The 21,859-nt window shown below is 36.7% G+C and overlaps 1 pseudogene; it reads right to left on the bottom strand.

The window, feature by feature from the left end:
- Positions 1 to 18,380: 18,380 nt before the first annotated feature.
- LOC115228545 lies at positions 18,381 to 21,060 on the bottom strand (annotated as a pseudogene).
- Between the last annotated feature and the right edge of the window lie 799 nt (positions 21,061 to 21,859).

The following is a 21,859-nucleotide window of genomic DNA, read 5'->3' as shown; positions in this document are numbered from 1 at the left end:
AAGTGCTCATCATCAAGCACAGCCACACAGTCAACAAAGTCCAATCTACAATTACCCAATCCCCATACGAAGGAGTTGAGAAAACTAGCTGTTTGTCTTCTAGGACTTTCCAAACCCGTAATTTCGAGTCCCCTCCGCCAGTCAACAGTCTTTCCGAATTAGAAAAGGCAGAAATATCAACAACTCCCTGCTCATGTCCATACCTTCAGTCAATAAATAATCCAAACAGAGTATTTATATAACTAAGAGATGTCAAATTCCACGCCTTGACAGTTCTGTCGAGAGAACACGTATAGAAACAGTCGTTCTGTCCAACACAAACTCCCTGGAAATATTCCAACACATTACAACCGTGACTGCCTCTCTGTGTCGATGGGGGAACTCTTTGAGGACTGAGAGGGTAGAACTGTCCAGAAGGACCACCGACCCATCACGACACCCCACCACGACATGCACACGTGTCGCCACAATACCAGTCACCTCCGTCCTTAGAAAACTAGTATTTCTTCTACGAATAGTCTTTATCACACATTTATTCGAAATACTCCCTTTAATTAATGTCAATTAACTTTAATTTAATTAATTAACAAATTAATTTAAATAATAATTAATTAATTTCAATACATTTGATTAGACGACAACACCGAGTGCCCAGAAAGGCCCAGTCTCCCCATATAGACAGACAATTTAGGCCAGAACAGGACACCTTTGAGGACAAGGGGGTGCCAAGGGTAAGGGAATTGGATATTTCAGTTCGGGATTTTTTGATTTGTCTTATCTAAGGATAGAGAAAAGGGAGAACTATGTCTGCCTTCATGGTCTCGTTCATTGCCTTTACTTTCTCAGAAGGGACTGAGGATTTTTGTTGGGAGTACATTTTGGATAACTCTTTTTTGGCCTCTAGTTTACGGATTTGTTGGCGGGAAAGGTTGGTTTTGGGTAATTTTGGGTCAGTGATTTCATCTTCGGAAGGCCAATTTCTGGATTTGGTTAGTTTGGGGGTTACATTTCTTCGTTGTCAGCAATGATTGGTTGTTTGGGGTTGGAAGGTTTGTTTTTGTTCTGTTGAGAAATGAATTGTGGGGAATACGTTGTTTCGACGCTTTTTTATTAGAAATCGGACCATTCAAAAACAGGTACCACAAAAAACTTTGCACGTTTATTTTATGTTTATTCAAAAATTAAAAAATATAAATTAAATTGCAATATTTAATTAGAAAAAATTATTATTTTATTTTTATATCTAACAAAATCAGCAAATATAATAAAAACGGAAATAATTTAATCACAAAATAATTTGTAATTTAATTATCAGTTTCCTTTAGTTTTTTGGCCAGATCGTGTTGAGCCAAAACATCTTTCGGGACCAAACTCCTCAGAATTTGAATCTAATTGTACAGACCCCTCAAAAAGACTTCCTCAAGAAGCATAGACCTATCGACTGTTTCATTCGTCTTAGCCAGTCGACTGATCTCGTTAGACACGTCTCTGATGAGGTGGTCCTTAACCATGTCCTACAACTCAGAATATGTCCCCACCATGGCTTTCTCGATTCGACTTTTGATGGATTCCGTGCTAGATTGGGCACTAAAAGAGTTTGATGGCACTATACTTGTAAGGTTCGGTGGGGGAGGACTCGTCTGTTGAGTTTGAGCGGGTTTTTGATTCTGGGGAATCGCCATTGCTTAGACTAGAAGAGGAGGGTTTGGTTTCCTCGAGTGATTTGATATGTTCCGGGGGATCAAAGTAGTCCACACATTTCCAGCGTCCGTAGGTTTGGGTTTTGAGGGCAATCACGGTGAAACGATTGGACTGCATGTCCAGATTGGAGGATTGGGGAGAGGGACTGCTCTGAGTTGATGGTTGTACGTCCACAATCCGGCAAGGAAGGGACTTTTTTGCAGTGGGGAGACTTTCTATGGAGTCGTTGGTCTTGTCTGTGTTGTCCATTGGGCAATTTACGGGCAATGAATGCCATTTTTGACACAATTTGTATTTTAATTGTTATTGCTAATGGTTACGCAATAAATCAATTATTGAGTACTAGATTTATCACCATAATAAAGAATACGTGTACAGTGATTATTTAAAAATTACATGATTAATCGTGAAGTTATGAAATTTCATCATCTTTTCTCTGAATATCTGGCTTGTTGTTTTTAACTTAACTGTCAGTTTGCAACGTCATGACGACTATTTCAACATGACTGTTTCTCATAGCCAATTGAGTTTTAAGTGTTTTTAACTTTTTGCTTGTTTTATTTACAGTGATTACACTTGGTCTTTGTCTTTTCAAATAAAAATCGCGATCCTGGACTAAACAACATGTGTCTCTGCTCCTAGACCATTGTTTTTATTAGTTAGCCTTATGTTGAACTCTCAATATCAACATTTGGTTTTTCTCTTACAAATATAAAGCCAAATATATCTTTAACTTTAAAGATTATATTAGTTATTTCTCATAGCAGCTTATATGGATATTCCTCACGACCATTTGGTAGATAGCAAAGATTTATTAAATAAAAAATTGAATAAACGTTTAAAAAAGCAATTCTGTAGCTATTATTTCCACTTTGTCGATCATATTATAAAAATCACATTAGTTAAATGATTTTTTAGTAAATTCGGTTTTAAAAGTAATTTTAACCTAAAGAAATGAAGATGAAGTAAAATAAATAATTTATTAACTTTTTTAAGCCTAAAGCAAGTTTAGTTAGTTAGTTATGTTACCCCGGCTTTACTAACACGTAGGAAGCCAGCTGCAATCAGGTAGCGAGACGCGAAGATCGGGCGCTCCCAGAGATCCCGAATCCCAATAGGCGGAGACAAGTGAGGCGGTCCAGGACAGGGGAAGAGGTCTTCGGGGGTGAAGGAACGGTATGTTCGAAAATCAGTGGATGATGTCCCGAGCGAAACTGAGCAAGCTGGACACGGAGATATCTGCCGAGTGATTGCTCTGAGGAGTGGACCGGCGGGGGGGGGGAGAGTTGAGAAGTTTGTTGTTTTTGAGCATCCTGATAGCACGAGTGGAGATGTAGTCATGGATTAGTTTATTCGCAGTTTTCCCATTGTTGGTTGAGAGTATTTTTGATAGACATCTACATTGATCGGCCAGAGTAGAAATGATGTGTCTTTTGTTTTCAGGAATAGAGATTTTGTGACTTGGATGAGAAGAGTCTTATATTTCCTGTAGGAATTGGAGTCCTCTCATCGTCAAATGGTCTTCGACCGGAAGGATACAAGATTCCCAATGAAGATGATCGATGGGAGTGGATGCAAGGCAGCCAGTTATTGTGCGTAGGCCTGAGTTTTGGATTCTTTGGAGTTTTTGGAGGTTTGAATAAGACAAGTTCCATGACCATGCTGGACTAGCATAGTTCATTGATGTTCTGACAAATTGTTTGTAAACCAAAGTGAGGCATTCTTTGGCTTGGCCGTAAGTTTGTCGAGATAAGGCACGTAGTGCATTCAGTTTGCGTTTGGCTTTGGTGGAAGTGAGCTCCACGTGTTGCGTAAAAGATAGGCATTGATCGAATACGACTCCAAGGATTTTCGGGTTTTTTATAATAGGAATTATTTCACCAGCCACATAGAGGACTGGGTTTAGGTTGAATTGTCTTTTATCGGATGTAAAAACAGTGATGGACGATTTGGACACAGAAGGAGTCATATGGTTAGATCCTAGCCATTTGGTCAGAGAGTCTAGATGAGTTTGGAGTGAGTTTGTTGCAGCGTCGATGGAATTGTTTCTTGAAGCAATCACTATGTCGTCAGCGTACGAGAAGAGTAGTGTTTCCGAATTAGTAGGCATATCACTGAGGTGTAGATTGAAGAGGGCTGGAGAGAGACAGGAGCCCTGAGGGACCCCATTAAGTAAATAGCGAAACCGGGAGTTTTTTGACCCGAATTTTGTCTGAGCCAGTCCACCAGATAAGAAGCTACACAGCCAGATTTTCAGACGATGGGGAATAGGAGAAGAGTAATTTTGTTTTTGTAATTCTCCAGAGTTCCTGGAGATCTTCTGGTTCTTTTCCATGTATTCTTTGTTTAAGAATACACCAGAAGTTTTTAATAATGTTTAAATCCGGTGGCTGACTTGGCCACTTCAAGTAATTTAACTTTCTTCTGATCAGGATATTGAATGGTAAATCTCGATTTGTTTCATGGCGCCTCGTCCTGTTGGAACATCGTATTTTGAAAATCTATATTTTAAAATCTATTTTGAATGCTTTTTTCGAATGCTATTCGTAAGTATCGTGGCGTGGTTGAGAGCCCAGCCTCATTAATCACGCCCAAAACGAGGAAGTGTGTAATGAAGGGTTTGTGTAGTAAGACAGCAATGTTATGAAAAACTCGCTTTAATGAACGGAATTTATTTCATGCCTTGAACAAGTACGTGATCTCATTGCGAAACCACTACGTTGGCCTGATCGAATTCGAGTTGAATGAGTACAATAAAATGAAGCTTATTGTCCGAAAAGTACTCCGAGAGAATCACGTCCACGTGTTGGCAAACAATAAGGAAAGATTATACTTGACTCGCAGGCAGCTAGGACGTGGACTGAGTAACATCGTACACTTAAGGGAGCGAATTCTTACTAAAATGCACGACACCTTGTGGAGTGGGTCGAGTGTATCCCAAAAAAAGTTTGCAGACAGAGGAAATATGACCTCCGTGCAAACGAACTAGGACTATGCACCAGTGCAAAATCCATGTCATTCAGTGTGTAATGACTAAACACCACAAGGGGTAGTTAAGACAGCTGGGTGTAGATATAAGTCTCTACAGGCTTATGTGCAATCAAGTGTTCTTTAAAGGACTCTGGAGTGTGTTATGTTTGATATTCCACGATAAATCCAAATAGTATGAAAAACAATTTCTTGAAAATGGTCATACTATTTGGATAGTCGCACTATTTTGTGGGGTCATGGTATTTGCCCAGTCAATGCCTTTGGTTCTAACCTGGGGTAGGATTATAAGAAACCTTTACAAGCATCATAAAAATACTTTCAAAGTATATTCATATAACTTTAGTAAAAAAATATCCGAGTCGAGTGCATAAATCAACGAATTGACAAAAAAGACTGTCAACAAATTGAGCTCAATGACTTGTCGAGCAAAGAAAAAGGCTTTAACGGAGTACAAACAGGACAATAATTTGGATCTAAGAAAACGTGAAAGTTGATAATTCAATATTTTATTAATTTAATATTTACTTGTTATTTTCTTTATCTTTTAAAAAAACATTATTTTAAGCTGACCTAATTTTAATGAAACGGCTTACTTTATTGCTAATGAGTATCATAGCCTCTCAAATCACAACTTTATCTTCCTCGTCATCTGGTACTGGTAACAATAATTCCATTTACATTTCTAGCCAAAACGAGTACTCCGTTGACCAACTCAACTACACCTTTGGCAACTACACTGAGTACTCCGTTAACCAGCACAGATACATCTTCAGTCAGCAAGAGTTCTTTGTCGAAAAGCACAATTTTTAATTCAACTCAAATTTCTACAACCAAATCCAATCAAACTACTACAAAAAAATCCACCCAAGCTTCCACAAAAAAATCCACTAAAACTTCTACAAAAAAATCCACTAAAATTTCTAAAAAAAAATCCACCAAAACTTCTACAAAAAAATCCACTCAAACTTCAACAATAACATCAACTTCACAAAACATAGCCAACTCTGAAAAAAAGAAACTTTATTCAAAGAAATTGATAATTGTGATTTTCTTCCTTTCCGGCTTTATAGCTCTAATTTTGATCCTTCAAGTTTCCTTCCTTCTCTTCCATAAAATAAGGCGACAAAACTATCAAGAACTTAATTAATATAACAAATTCTAGTCTTATTATTCATCTTATACTGTTTCTTGTCACATCCTTTTATCCATCTTTGGCTCAATTTTGTTTCTTAAGGAGACAATCATTTTTTCCAATATCTTTTTATAGTGACCGACTAGATGTTTGCACAATGTCAGTCTCAAAATGATCATTACTACAGCAACATTTTTATTGACTTAAAAAAATAAAAATTGGCCTTAAAAAGTCAATGTAATTGACCTTAAAATTTTAAAAATTGACCAAATAATTGACCGTAAAAATACTACTTTATTTTCATATATAAACTACGTTTATGAAAATTTAAAATAATTTTATTCATCGTTTACCGAGTTATTTACAATTAAGTAATATTTTACATTATCCACTTTAAAATTCCTATCCTTGGTTAAGATTTTGTTAAGAATCGAAAATGATCGTTCTACTGCGCACGATGTTGCCTGACATTCAATCAACAAAGAATAATCTAAAGGTGAAATGGAATGATCATCGAAATTCATAATTTTTGTGATGTCATTGGAATTCCTCCTTTTGATAATATAATTTTTTATTCCACACACGTCTTCTTTAAAATCCAATGTTTTCAAATAATTGAATGCTTTTTTATAGTAAAATTGGTCGATTCTAAATCATCAAGCAAATGTAATAAAGGTGAATATTGTGATATTATCGTCGTTAGATCTTCATGAAGTTGTTCATTAAATAAACATTCTTTCGCTCTTTTAATGAGCAAAGAATTTCCTTCTAAGGAAGTGCATACTTGAATAACATTTGGCAGGTTTGTAGCATAGTAAGAAACAGCTTTAAGCCAGCTTCCCCATCTCGTAACTATTGGTTCTGGTGGGTACCCAATTTCCTTAAACAATTGTCTTCGATAATTGTTCTTTACAACAAGTGCTTTGATACAAGCAATCAATTTATCAACTTCGGGATAATATACTTTTATTTTAAGTGCACAATTATGCACTAAATGAGCAAAACATGTGATATGGTATAGAGTGGAATATAATAGCTTGAGAGTATTTCCTGCAGAAATCATATATGGAGCAGCATCGGTAATAAGGAGAGAAAAATTGTTTCTTTCAACATTCATTTTCCGAATAGTGTCATCAATTATTTGACTGATGATAGAAGAATTCGGAGAGGAATCAATTTTTATACAATCTATTAGGTAAGATCTTTGCGGATTTTCCAACTAGACAATTCACAAATTTGTTTCTCCCAACACCAGTTTCGTCCACAATCAAAAAAACCTTAACAATTATACTATTCCAATAGACTAACTTTCTTATTTGAAATTAAATTAATTATTTTGGATATTTTTGTTGTGCTAAAATTTCTACCATATTGCGGCAAGTAATCTCTGAAGGAAGTGGATGCCCGATACTTCCAAATAAGTTGATAATTGCTCGATTTCTCAATTTATAGAGCGGAATGTAAAAATTGTTTCTTGCATGTCACATGTAACTCACATAATTTACAAAAAAGCATTCCATTTGGTGTAATTGTAAACTCTTTAGGATATTTTTCACAAATATTTTTAGCTTTTTTAAAATCCGAAGGTTTATTTTTAGGCATAAGTACACTATAATTTAGTTTAAAATTTGTTACAATAAAAGACAAATGTCACTGCGACTATTTTAAATTTATTTTGATGCTTTAAATAATATTATTTAAATTTTTATGTAAAAATTGACCTAATTAAAAAAATTGACCTGGAAATCTAAAAAGTTGACCAAATTGACCTAAAGAACTTTTTATATAAACTTTTTTTTGACTTTATTTTAATTTAATCATTATTTTTAGACTTAAGTCTAACTCTGGATTGAAGTTGACTTTATTGACTTATGTTTCCCTAATCATTACCCATGCTAGCATGTAAAAATGACTATATAAGTGAACACCAGGAATAACGGTTCATTATAACAATAAATAATTATGGAAAGTAAATCAAGATATGATTAACGAAAACAAAAAAATTGTTTTAATACCGGATAATGCGAGCTGTCACAGAATTGCAGAATATTCTGTCACAGTCCCATTCTGAAATCTGCATAAACGGATTGTGACATATTTTAATGTTTATTTACCTTTTCTTTTAAAAAATACGACTGTTTTAATTCAACTCTTAGACATGGAAATAATAAAATCTTGTTTAAAAGGATTGTAGTGCTTCAAATCAAATAAGGAACCAGATTTAACTCCTAGGTCACAATCATTAATTTGTACGCGCCGACTGGAATCAGAACCCTTGCTCACCCGAAATAATTTGATGAATTCTATTTCACCATCACATGCTTATACAGGATAGTCGAGAGCCTAAAGGTCAGCTTAACGACACAGCACTCTTAGATTTTCTTACATGTGATTCATTGCTGGACACTGAAACGCCAGAGCCTAGAAACACGTATTTAATTCCATGGAAGAAACCGAAGAAATATACCCGAAACCTACTTTAAAGGGTTCTATTGTAACCAAATTAAATTTAAAAACCTTCATAAAATAAATTCAATTTCATTTTTTCAAGATTTTTGATTGCTATAAAAGACCTCCGCTATTAAGACCAGTTTCCAATTTCTATCAGTCTATTGTTTAAATTTCTTTTTATTCACAGATAAAATTTTTCATTGTTAATTTCAACATCTAAAATGAACTTTTTTATATCCGCCATATTTCGGTCAGGAACCAAAAATGGCGGATTCGAGAGAGTTTACTGTATTACATTTTTGCATTACTCACAGTTGTCTGATTGTAATATTTGAGGAAGTCCAAAATTATTTAAAAATTTTTTTAAAATAGAAGAAATTCGAAATGCTTCTTTCGAATTAGTATCTCGAGCAAAATAAAATTTTAAATAAATATCAATTACGTAAAAAATATATTTGAGACCATGATTTTCATAAGACCATCGACTTAAATCTATATCAATCTCGTATCGGTCTCTTAAAGCTTTTTCTTTATCGTTTATTAAAGGATTGTATGTTTTTAACGGCTAACTTTGAGCACAAGCCACACATTCAGCAAAAACTATTTTAAAAATATAGGTTAATGGGTCAAAAGTGTATCACGATAGAATTGGTACCGCGGATAGCACGCGACATTAAACGTTAGCTATGTAAGAGCTAAGAGGATAGTCGAGAGCCTAAAGGTCAGTTAAACGACACCACATGCGTATTAAATAGTATTTTCTGCGAAACATTCGCTGAAAAACCAGTTTGTCTCCCTCTGGTCATTTATTTTTGAGGAGATTCTCATACCAATGTCGGTAAAAAGTTTGCTTACAATTCCAAAGGTTTCGAAGGCAAGGAATTTCGTCCTCATTGACTCTCCAAAATCTTGATTTGATTATTATTAATAGCACACCTACGACAATAAGAAGGTGTGCATCTTTCCCATAGTTTTTTAGGTCCTGCATTTTCCCCTGCTCTCACAAAGCCACCGGACTTTAAAAAGCGGAAAAATCTGGCAAAATGTCCAGAAATTAGCTGCATAGCTACTTTATGAAATGGATAATTAATTATATCTTAGAGTGATGGAAGATATGACAAGCAGTGTATTGGAAGACCAGATGTTAAATGTAGTATCAGACAATACGACAAAAGAATCGCCAATCTTGTGAATTTAACTAACGGATAAATCCAAATAGTATGAAAAACAATTCCTTGAAAATGGTCATACTATTTGGATGGTCGCACTATTTTGTGTGGTCATAATATTTGCCCAAACAATGCCTTTGGTTCTAACCTGGGGGAGGATTATAAGAAACCTTTACGAGCATCATAAAAAACTTTCAAACTATACTCATATAATTTTAGTAAAAAGTATGTGAATCGAGTGCATAAATGGACGAATTGACCAAAAAGACTGTCAACAAATTGAGCTCAATGACTTGTCAAGCAAAAAAACAGGCTTTAACGGAGTAAAAACAGGACAATAAAATGGATCTAAGAAAACGTGAAAGTTGATAATTCAATATTTTATTAATTTGATATTTACTTGTTATTTTCTTTATCTTTTAAAAAAACATTATCTTAAGCTGACCTAATTTTTCTCTATTTTACTTGTTATTTTACTTTGACAAAAATGAAACGGCTTACTTTATTGATAATGAGCATTGTAGCCTCTCAAATCACAACTTTTTCTTCCTCGTCATCTGCTACTGGTAACAATAATTCAATTTACATTTCTAGCCAAAACGAGTACTCCGTTGACCAACTCAACTACACCTTTGGCAACTACACTGAGTACTCCGTTAACCAGCACAGCTACATCTTCAGTCAGCAAGAGTTCTTTGCCGAAAAGCACAATTTTTAATTCAACTCAAATTTCTACAACCAAATCCAATCAAACTACTACAAAAAAATCCACCCAAGCTTCCACAAAAAAATCCACTAAAACTTCTACAAAAAAATCCATCAAAACTTCTACAAAAAAATCCACTCAAACTTCAACAAAAAAATTCACTCAAACTTCAACAATAACATCAACTTCACAAAACATAGCCAACTCTGAAAAAGCGAAACTTTATTCGAAGAAATTGAGAATTATCATTTTCTACATTTCCGGATTTATAGCTCTAATTTTGATCCTTCAAGTTTCCTTCCTTCTCTTCCATAAAATAAGGCGACAAAACTATCAAGAACTTAATTAATATAACAAATTATAGTCTTATTATTCATCTTAAATAGTTTGTTGTTGTGGTGTTGTTCATGTCCGTTTTTCTCGATAAGAAGAAAATAAATCCCATGGGCCCTCCTGCTGAAGTAAATTATAAAAAAGATATGGTGGATGCAGGAACGATGTCTCTGGGGCTGGATAATGCCACAAGAGCTAGAATAAACAATAACCCTACGTTTGGAAGTCGTGTTATTCATCTTATACTGTTGCTTGTTATATTTTTTTATCTATCTTTGGCTCAATTTTGTTTCTAAAGGATTTCTTTTTATAGTCACTGACTAAATGTTTGCACAGTGTCAGTCTCAAAATGATCATTACCCATGCTAGCATGTAAAAATGACTATATAAGGCTTATATACTCTTATATTATAAGCAAAAACCAGGAATAACGGTTCTCTCCTGCTCACGTAGTGCCGGACGTTTCCCACGACACGCCGCCATCAACGACACCGTGAGCCGTGCCCTAACGACGGCGGGGTTTCCTAATGAGCCCGAACCAGTCGGGCTCGACAGAGGCGACGGTAAGCGCCCGGATGGCATGTCAATCTTCCCGTTTGAAAAGGGGAAATGCCTTATCTGGGACGCCACCTGTTCCGACACTTTCTCCGCCAAGAATCTAATTGTCTCCGCTGCGGAACCGGGCTCAGTTGCAAAGCAGGCGGAACTAACAAAACAGAAGAAGTACCGGGTCCTGGCAAAGAATCACCAATTTACTGCAGTCGCGGTGGAAACCTCTGGAGTCATCGGCCCGCAGACGCTATCGTTTCTCCGCCGCCTTGGATCTAAGCTCGTGGTTGCCACGAAAGATCCCAACGAGTCGATCAGACTCTTTCAAAGGATCTCATTGGCCATCATGCGCGGGAATTGCCAGTCGATCCGCTGCGCATTTTAACTCTTTTCACTTTCTCTGTTTAAAAAAAAAAAACTAAAATGGAACACTTATAATGAGTGTAAACTGTGAAAACACGCACAAGAATGTTCTTATGAACAGTTCAATTTTGTTTTAGACCAAAGGTGTCAAACTCAGTTTTCCACGGTCCGGATTTAAAAAAATTGGACCATTTTAACGATTTAGTGCAGAGTCTCTATTGACGCAAAATACAGTGAAAAATCACATCTTTTATTTGCAGCATGTACTTTCTCTTTAAATTAAACTACAACACTAGTTTTTCCCAATCATTGATAAAACAACATCTGTAGCCGCACTAACAGCACGTGTCCTTTTCACTTCAAAGTTATTTAACACACTTGAAATTTAAATATTCAATTCTAGGTCATCTACTAAAAATAAATGTATCTAACTGAACCACATGCTCGTCAATATCAATAGAAAAGAAAATGAATGAACTAATTTTGACTTGATTATGAAAATAAGTGGCAAGATTAAAAATCATATTCGCCACAGTGTTTCTTGTGAAGTTAATGCTTGCGGAATCAGGTCGATCAGGGGGCATATGCTTTCATAATACATAATTTTATAAATTACCATCATTATTTTTTGAATATTGATAAATTCTTTAAAAAATTAAAATGACTAATTCACATCTATCTCCTGCCGAGTATTCATTATTTTTTAATTTTCAGCCAACCTCGTACTTGGTTGAAAGTACTTTTTCTCAAATAAAAAAATTTCCAAGATCCAGCTGAAATTTTCTCAAGTTCCTAACCTCTTCCTAGAATATTCATTGCAAGAATACGATAAGATTATTCACAAAAACACTCTTCTTGTTTAATCAAAAACATAAAAATAATAACATGTTTGTTTAATCAATTATATAATTCATTTTAACCAAAATAACTAATCAGGCGATCCCAACTTCTCTAAAGAGGATTCTATTTTTCCGCGACGTTCATTCCTTGTTCCCGCACATTTTCTGTAGAGGCGCAGCGGGTGTGTCATTGGGTATTTTGTCCCCGTTTCTTCGCAAGATCTCATCAAAAATGGCAACATTTAGTTGTTCGTTTGGTTCTTCTAGAGTTTTACAGATTATTGATTGAATTTTCCAAATTTTTCCCGAATGGTGTAGCTGATCGCATTTCCCTTTGCTGCGCAGGCGCAGCTAATTGTGGCTTCCATGTACTGCTTATAGGCGGTATAGCAAGTGGCGAGGCTTGTCAAGTGCCTGTATTTTCGAAGGCAAACTTCGAGTATGTTGAATTTCTTCATATATCTCGTGATCACATCATTCAATTGCTGCGAGAAAGACATATGGGCGTCGTATGTTACTCAGATTTTTAGAATGGTATCTTAACATCTTTTAAACACAGCTTTACCTTAACATCGTCTAGGGATTTCCATAATTTTGTTAGTGGAGTCTTAGCATTTAGCACCAGGCAAAAGTTTCAGCTTTTTAGGTCGGACGAAGTAAGTTTATCCTATCTGTTGTATGAGGTTCTTGTGTTCAAAGACGGATTATTATGAATGACTAGGTTGTCGAGTTACTCAAGCAGGAACTATCCGTGCGATTCAGTTGTTTATGACATAAGCCACTGCGGGTGCTTTGCATTCAGGTCACCGCAAATAAGGAAGTTTTCAAGTTTGTCAACCGGATAAGATCAGCGGAATGTACATATTGCAAATAAGCAAATTTCCAACTGGAGTAGGTATAGTAATTGCAGAAGCCTACAAGCATCTGTTTTGGTTTAGTTTAGAGTTAATAAATGCGGAACTCTCCTGGTAGTTAATACCCTTCTTAATAAGTGTTATCGGGGATAGTGAATCTTCTTGGATAGTTCCAATATTGGTGATACATTTTCGAGATTGTATAAGACCGCCTCCGCTGCCGGAGGGTCTGTCCAGTCGTTCCATGTGATAGTTTGGAAATCGTTGAAACCTCGATGACATATTGAGTTTTGTTTCCTGGATTACACAGATGTCAATGTCGTATTTGGCCAAAAAGGAGTTTAATTTAGTTACCTTCCAGGTAGTCCCATTCATGTTCAGTTGAAGAATTGAGATGTGTTCTTTAGGACTATGAATAAGTTCCACGTCCCCAGAGATGACAACGGGAAAACGAGGGCCTCCGAGAGAGCCTGCCCGAGAAGAAATAGGATGAAAAAATAATTCTTTTCCGAATAAACTTCTCCATCTCGAAAATTTATCACCAATATTGGAACTATCCAAGAAGATTCACTATCCCCGATTCATTCATTATATACTTTAAAGCTGCTTTGAGAAAATTGAGAAACAAACTTGTATCACTTTATGAGGATGTCACAAAATCAATAGGTCTGAAACTTTGACTAAGGCTATATAAAGTATATCAGTGCTTTTATCAACTTCGATACCTGAAGATCTATTATTAATTCTTTTTACAGAAATCAGTTATAAAGAATCGTTAGCATATATTGGCCAAACAGAATACTAAATGAGTCTTTACAAGATGCGCGAATCAATCTATGTGTAAATACGACCATACTACCATAAAAGCCAAACATGTTTATTTCCAACAGAATAAAAAATGAAATAATGAAAGTTGAAGCATAATTATAGAACATCGCCATGAAGTAATGATACACAAAAATAGTTTATCTTTGCATAAAATCAGCTTGTGGAGTTGACAAAACAATATTTTGAGTGAATATCATGGCAGGAAAGAGCCTAAAAAATAGAGGCCAGGATGGATGAGAACGATGCGGAGAAAATAGAAAGTTTCCAATAGAAATCAAATTTATGAGAATGTTATCAAAAGAATTTAATTTTTAAATTGGACATGCTCTGACACTTTTGCGTCAACATGCCTTCTCGCGTCCGCGATCGAAGCTGGCACAGCGGCGAGGAGGGCAGAGACCCGGAAGAAAGACAAGTACGCCTCGCTCGCCGACAGATTCCTCTTTGTGCCTGTTTCAGTCGAAACATCAGGCACATTCGGCCCAGCCACGCTACGTTTTCTCACCGAGAGAGGCCGTCACCTCGGGAGGATTAGAAACGACCCCCGCGAGGTCAATCGGCTTTTTGAGCGCGTCTCAATAGCCGTACTCAGGGGGAACAGTTTCTCTATTCTCTCTGCGGCTAGTAGCTGACTTCCTGTTCCATTTTCTTTTCTATTTGTTAACAAAGTAATTATTAAAATTGGTTACTTTAATTTTATCAAGTTGAAAAATTAACATTTTTGGGATTAACTCTTAATTAGGAATTTTAAGTAATACCTTTTGTGGTTATTTCCTAATAAAATTTATTTATTAGAAAAAATAGCGTCATGAAATACAAAAATGTTATTTTTATTAATTTTTCCTTCTTTAATATTTTCAAACTTATTGGGTGACTGGCTCTGTCTGACTCCTTAGATTGTGTCCCACTCTCATTTAACAAAAGGATACTCACTGACGTGTGGTCATCAAATACATTGGACTACAAAATAGAATGCCCTATCGTTGGTGATCCTGGAATGTAATGTCATTCATAACTAAATTTCAGGAAGATAAAAAAGCAAAAAGGAAGCCTATCTAACTGTCTAGCACAAAACAATTGTAGTACTTTAATTGGTCCGAGATATGATATTAACAGAAATGAATGTTAGATTATTATATGTAATATAGTATTCCATTTTACCCCCAGTTCAGAGTATTTACTGAGCGATCAAGGGTCCATTGCACTCAAGATTGTGACTGTTCCTGATCTGGTGGACTTTGTTATGCACTGCAGTATATTTTCTGAAAGCTTTGTATCTACAAATATTAAAAAAGGTTCACTCTAGTCAGCTATTTTTAGGATATTTGATGATCAGCAACTTTCAATTTAAACAGAGGCAGTATGTCACTTTTCACTGCGCACTGATGACAGAAACAGAATCAGTTTTGAGTTCTCCTCGTTATACTGTTATTAAACAAAACGGTACTTGTTACATTTTCTGATTATCAAGCCCCTGACAACATTTTACAGTATCCTTCAGCTGAGGGAATTCATAACATAACTTGGCATCGTTTCGAATCTTGTTTTTTCAATGGAATGAGGTAAATTATATATTTTGAAAATCTAGTAATCGTTCCGAAATCCAATATTCAACAAACGATGGCGTGACTACTTGCTCTTTCGGAAATTCTAAAGCAAAATATAGACTCTTCCAGTCACGTAACACAAATATAATTTGACTCAAATAGGATATTCCCTCACAGAAGACTCAATGAAAGATTGTGTCGTAAACAAACAAAATTCGACCTGTTCGTTCTTGTGCCGATTTGTCGATAACAGTAATGGAAAATTTATTGATTTGCCCATTTCTTGGATCCTTGATGGTGCTATTCAGGGTATATCTCAATGTTTACTTCATCAGATGAAAGCAAAGACTTGTTTCGTCTTACTGAAAGGACTGCAACTGGATCCATCAGCTGTAAAACTAATTTTAAAAATAGCCCTAATATTCACTCTTCTGCCAGAATAATTAATCAAGGTCAATTTTTGTAATTTTTTGTAGATGTCGTTAAATTTGACACCAATTTTTCGACAATTTTGATATCACGAAATGAACAAGTCACATTTTATTGTTCCGGATTTGTCCACCCTGCCATTGCAAACCAATGTCAATTTCAATTTCTTTTCGATTCTAAGCCAATAAATGAATCCCATGTTTATAATTTAAATATCAACTCTAACAACTCTGGGTATGTTTTGTTATATATTTTTAGTCTACTCACAATCAACACATCAAACGTGTTGGAGAATGAGACATTGTCAGGACACTACCAATGTTCCATCAACTGTCCTGCACTTGGTCTGAATTACTTATCCAAAGAGACAATGGTTTCTTATGGTCCTGAAAATACTGCTTATACCATTGTAATCGAATATACGGCTCGTACTGCATGGTATTTCAATATTGGAGCCACTGTTCTGTTCGGCATATCACTGATACTTTTTGTCCTGTTTGCGTGTCGTTGGAAGCGGACTACCCCTGCAGGTTTGAGATGGTTTATCAGACTAATAGATGCGAACTCTATGTGGAACATTGAACTTGTAGATTCTCCTCCAAAGTAAAGAATTATTTAATTATTATTTAGTGCTGCCAATTTAAGAACTATGTACGGACTCGACGAACGAGGATAGTTTTAATAGTGTTCAATCAATAATTCTTTATTAATTAAAGTGATAAAGTTTTGGTAACTGGGCATTTTCTTTAAGTTAACTTGCAGTCATTAGCCACATTCATAACTGTTGATGGTGTGCAGGCACAACAGCTAAGAGCAGCGTAAAAGACCCATTGCTGTTGTAAAGCATCGTCATAATTATTTCCACTCGGGTCGATATTGTTAGCATCAGGCTAATGTATTAGAAGTTAAGTTTTTTACTTATTCATAATTCGGTGATCTTCCAAGCATTAGATACATGAGCTCTCAAAAAAGCCATCGCAGGAACTCTAAAAGCACGAAGGATCCTCCTTGTATTTATCGTGGCCTGCGGCTTCTTTAAAAAAGTCGAAAGCCAAGATACGGCTGAGAGTGAAATGGAGACGAGAAGAGGCCGGGTGGTAAAGATAAAACACTGCTTAGCAAATCATTGATTGAATAAAGTAAATAAAAATTATTTATTCACTTTTTGGGTGAACATTAGGAAAAATTTGTGAATCATCACTTCTTAATTCGAATTTTTAAAAACTCAAAATTAGATGCTAGCTAAATAAGTAACTAAGAGGATAGTCGAGAGCATAAAGGTCCACTCAACGACGCCACATTGCCTATTGAATAGCAGTTACTGCAGAGTTTTTTTTAAAGCCAGCTAGTCTCCCTCAAGTTGTTAGTTTTTGAGAAGTATTTCCTACCAATATCGGTGAATAGTTGAGTCGGAGCCTTGCCGACCTTTCTAGAGGTTTTAAAGGCGAGGGAGACAAACTCAAAAGCGTTCGAAATACACAGCCTGAGCACTGACGGAGCCCGGGTGGGTGACAGTCTTAGGCGGCATTGTCGCAGAAAAAGAGTCGACGCCAGTGGCATCCCAAACCAGAGACTTTCCCTTCCTAAAAGGAAGGTAGTCGCCCCGTCGGGACGCTTAACGTCATCCCGGCGGAGACCGACTGGCTCTAGAGTGGAGGGGAAACCCGCCGTCTTCAGGGTCCTCCTGACAACGTTGTTAAGTTAAATGTGGCAAGTAATTTTAGATTTTAAGTTTGCTTCTTGTTATAAATGAATTATTTTCTTCTTTAATTCAATGTCAAACATGTAAATAACCACACTGGTCGGCAGGTTTAGACGACGTATTAAAAACCAAGTGATGAATGTAATATTCGAGATGCGAATAAAAGAATCAGCAGGCTGATACCAAATTGAACTCAGTTAGTCCCCTTAAACTCGTAAATGGACACGCTCAGTCCACTATACAGACTCATTCCACAAAAGATAATAAACACCACATTGAGAAAAGAACGATTTATTTAGCCAAATTTCTAATTTTCAGTCAAAGATGGCATTATATGCCGTATATACAGGAAATATTATTGAAAAGCAAACAAATATGTTCAAAAAATCATCGTTTCATTGGTTTTACAAACCCAGTCAGGGAAGGAACGCCCGACTGATTACGGATTGGTTTATCTAAATCAATCAAAAACCCACCAAACATATTTGAGGAATCTTTCTCGTCGAGGCCTTTAGCAACGAATCTCTCAATTTTTTGATTTCTTCCTCGTACTTGACAATATTCTGATGGTAGCCCTCCTTGGCTTCCACAGACATGCGTTCCATGTATTCCAACCTCTCATTAATCACTTTCAAATTGGTCTGCAGCTTCGACTTTTCACACATCAAAGACATGGAGTCACGCACCAACTTTCTGTTAGTCTCACTGATCTCGCTCAACGTCCCCTCCAAGTTCTTAATTCGCGACTCGGCCACATCTCTATTCACCAGACCGTTAATTCCCTAATCAGTCTACCACACTCCATACATTAATGTTGTTTTCAAACTTTGACAACATTTGTACTCGGTATTTGCTCAATTTTTCGAGCTCCTGGGCCTTCGAAGGTTAAATTAGTGGGAAATCAACCACTTTGGAATCCAATTGGTATAAATTCTCCCTTTCGTTCTGTCTTTGTTTGCTCTCACATCTAAGTCTAGTCAATTCACTCTCCATTGAGTCGTGTGTCATCTTGAGAGAAGACAGACGTGCCTTGCACTCCTCAATCTCCTCCAACAACTTATTCTTTTCCCTAAATTGATCAGTTTATAGTTCTAATCACATTGTTATAATCTCCAGTTTATAATCCCTGTCTGCCAATCTGTCCCTCAACTCACTCAACTGGGACTGGTGTTGTAATCTGTGTCCTTCCATCTGTGCTTCCATCAATGTCTTCAGTTCGTCCACATTCTGAGAATTCTCGTGGAGTGTTCTTTCATTGTATTCCAATTCGGCTATCTTCTCTCGACAGGAACTGAGTTGGTCCTGCATTTCCTGACACATTCTATCCCTCTCTCTCAATTCTGTCGTCATTGAAATGATCTTGTCCTCCCCGTCCTTAATAATCTGTTTCTTTCTCTCCAAAATGTCCCCAGTACTCTCCAACTGTGCTTTCATGTCCTCAATTTGCTGTTTCGCCTCATTCCTCTCCTCCACCATCCACTTTAACGACGCCCCCATCGTAGACAACCTCAGTTTCAACGACAGCGAATTCCACGACTCCCCATTACACTACAAATACAACAACCAAATAACATTCTCAATAAACACATGATTTATAGACGAGACACACTCACTGACCGTAGAAATGACATCCTCACACTCCAGTCGACTATTCTCACTCGTCTTGACCGCATTTGACAGCTCGTCCGCCATGTACTTCAACTCACACTAATTTTACTCACTCAATCCTCACCATTTTGTTGTCCAACTGGGTTTGGAGAGTTCGATTATCCTGTGATTGACGGGCCAGTTGTTCGACTTGGAGTTCATAATTCTTGGCCATTTCTTCCAATGCTTTCAGCAGTTCGTCAATCTGTCTTAGCAATAATTACAACCTCAGTCTTGGCCAACAAATGCTCTTGTAACACTGCCTCAAATTCTGACTTTGTGACCGAATTTAACAATTCTGATTCAATTTGCTGATTCTTTTGCAGAAGTAACGACATTGACTGTGTCAGCTGAGCAATCTCCTCGTCCCTCTCTTCCAACAGTCGGCCATTCTCGGACAGCGAGTTCTGACTGACACTGTACCGACTCATCTTATCATCATGGTCAATATTAATCTGCATATCCGAACTAACATGTCCCCCTGAGAATATTAGAATAAAATACCTCCTCTCCACACATTCAACTCCTCCTCTGCTTTAGCCAACAACTGCTGTAATTCCACTCTTCTACTCTTCTCATGTCGATATCTCCTCTCCCATTCCTCAGCTGTCAACTCCTCGTTGACCACTGCCTTGTTTTTGACCGTCTTTGCTCTAATTTGATTAACCCCGTCTCCACCTCTGTCCGAACATGAGTGTAGAACGTGTTTCTGAGTCATTTACTCTGGCAGGGGAACAACACACAATAATAGTAGTCCTGGCATTCCCTCCCAGTGACTCCTGCAGTATTCGTGTCAGTTTACTGTCTCTGTACGGAATATGAGTCCGAGTGTCGTCGGTCAGACAAGAAATGACATTTCCCAGAGCAGAAAGTGATTTGTTTATGTTTTTTGCCTCATCCAACACAAGTCCCTCTGCTCCTGTTTTGCTCACCTTTTCACTTCCAGCCAAATCCACCAAATACAACTTTCCTGTCAGTTTTTTACCCGTTTGGGAGTTTTCCTGCATAATTGCGATCAGTAGCACAGAATGACTTCGAGAACTGTGCTCGTTCATGTCTACAAATAACACAAATCACAAACTAGTCACTGCCACATGTCTATTCGCCTTTCCAAACTGCAGGACTTGCATTACTTCATCAAAACAGGACACAAACCTCTCAGTGACTCCCTAATGTCAGAATAAAGGAATAACCTTAACAAATGGAACTCTATCCTTGTCTTCGTGGATAGGCAAACTAGTTTTGGTCACTATTTGGGCATTTAAGTCAGCTTACACCAACCATCAAGCAGGTCTCGTATTTTCTCCATGTAAATTTCAAAATATGAGACCTTTGGAATAAAAAGCGAGTCCGACCTTGATTTGGATAAGGAAATGTTCTTCCATTGAGTAAATATGCTCAAATACATCATTTACTATTCGGGGAATTAATCCCTGAAGTTCTCCGTCGTCCAAAACCCCCTTTTTATAATAAATGACCGACTTACTTCCATTGTATGTGTCTTACCGCTTGATGTTTGTCCGTAGGCGAAGATTGTGCCGTTATATCCGTCCAATACGTCTATTCTGAGTGTATTGGACACACCTGCGACAATCCGCTGAGCTGTTCTCTCGTAGACCTGTTGTTGGGTTGTATTTGGGGGGAATATTCCGTCGTATTGAAATTGTTTTCCCTGGGTGTGTTTATTTTGAATTACGGTGAATTTGACGATGTTTCCGTCCTGGAATTTGGGGACAAATTCACTGTTGGCTTGTATTTCGGAGTTGTTGAGTGGACGGAAGCGACAGACCACCTTAATGTTTCCAGAATCCTCCTCCATTTGTCATCAGCGATTATCTGTGGTTTATTATTAGCGATAGTTCATTAGCAGATGTTAACTAGCTAATCAATTGGTATTTATAATTGATTTCTTTATTAGTTTTGTTTGATATGATATAGATACCACTACAAACTAAAATATACCAACAATGTTTATGTTGGTGATTTTTATTTATTTGATTTAATTAATGAATTTTTTACTTATTTAAATTTAGCCAAATCTTTTTTCCTCACTATTTTACACTAAAGTTTTATTTTTTAGTGTTTAGTTTAAAGAAAGAATTTGATATTTATTTTTGAAAAGGCATTTTGATGACACATAACGTCATTCCATTGATTTTTATTATATTAATAAAATAATTATAATAATCAAATTAATATTTATTAAATTAACTTGATTAAAATTAAATTTATTTTGTTTAATTGAATAGAATAGAATAGTGTTATTTAGCGAAAAGAAAAAGAAAAACAAGGAAGAAAAACATCGGCGGGGAGATAAAAACAAGGCACCGAAGTGTCTCTTTCCATGCGTATCCCAATACTAGTCATGTTTGACGACAATTCTCCAAGACCATCCGGATCGTGGGCACAGAGGATTCTTGTGAGTCTTTTAGCCTTCCGTCAAGTTGTACTCCGTAAGCCAATTTCATAGCGAAACGTCTTGTCTTTTCCAACTGTTCGATCAGGTAGTCACTCTCCTCCGTACCGTACCAGCCCTCGTAGCCATATGTGAGGACTGGCTGCACACACGTTTTGTATACGTAGATTACGTTTCCGGATCCAGATGGAACCTGGTTAAG

Source organism: Octopus sinensis, unplaced genomic scaffold (genome assembly GCF_006345805.1).
Source record: "Octopus sinensis unplaced genomic scaffold, ASM634580v1 Contig10815, whole genome shotgun sequence".
Taxonomy (NCBI): Eukaryota; Metazoa; Mollusca; class Cephalopoda; order Octopoda; family Octopodidae; genus Octopus; species Octopus sinensis.
The sequence above is the reverse complement of the archived record's forward strand: the minus strand, read 5'-3'. Positions and strand labels throughout refer to the sequence as shown.